Source organism: Myotis lucifugus, unplaced genomic scaffold (genome assembly GCF_000147115.1).
Source record: "Myotis lucifugus unplaced genomic scaffold, Myoluc2.0 scaffold_418, whole genome shotgun sequence".
NCBI classification, from domain to species: Eukaryota; Metazoa; Chordata; class Mammalia; order Chiroptera; family Vespertilionidae; genus Myotis; species Myotis lucifugus.
In genome coordinates this window covers 9,543-10,480 of record NW_005871466.1, presented here as the reverse complement: position 1 = coordinate 10,480, position 938 = coordinate 9,543, and positions in this window count along the sequence as shown.

Below are 938 nucleotides of genomic sequence, written 5' to 3'. Positions count from 1 at the left end.
GCTGTCAGACGCTTCCTCAGGTTGCTCTCGGTGTCACGCAGGCAGGTCACGTTCTGCACGTCCACCCCCGACCCCGTGTGGCTTCCTGCTCACATGACCCATCGGCTTCGTTTTCCTACGTGGACCTCTGAGGAGCGTCAAGCTCCCACTCCACAGTCCACCTTTAACGAGGGGAGACAGTGACTGTGCCCTCCCCAGTTCCGAGTATTCCTTTTCTAGATGAAATATCTCTGGGTTCTCCCGTCACATCATCCGAAACCCGTACTTTCCAAATCGTTCCTGGGATCAGAAATTCAAACGCTTTGTCAGCCCAGCCTTCCTGGTCAGCCTCCTGCCTATCTCGGGAATAGGAGGGGAGTGAGAGGGAAAGGAGGGGAGTGAGAGGGAAAGGAGGGGAGACGGCTGGCAGCCACCACTTGCTCTTTTGTGTTTCCTATTCTCTCTGGCAGTCAGAGAATCAAGCCCGTTCCTCTTGCTCCCCCTCCTCCCCCTCCTCCTCCTCTCTCTCCCCATCCTCCTCCCCCTCTTCCTCCTCCTCCACCCTCTCTCCTGTACCTGCTTTCTTAAGCTGGTGTCCATGGGTAATAAACAGGATGTAATTCATTCAAACCAAGGGACTAATGGGCAGTTCGTTGATACATCCCCTTTCTGAAAAACTGCTGCATTTGCCTGGGACTCCGCCTCACACCCACAGAGGGACTGGTGCCCAGGTTAGTCACTGGCACACAGCCTCGCCTTGCATTCCCGAGTCCCAATGTATTTGCAAGGAAAAAGGAACTCTTGATAGCAAATGAGATCTGCGGAAAAGCTGTGGGCCTGAGCCCAGGGAGTGAGGAGGGCGGGTGGCTGGGCCCTGAGAGTAACCTCACGTACTGTCTGCAGAGTGGACCCTGCTTTAGGCTGCGGGGAGATGTCTGGACTTCCAGCAGCTTCCAGAA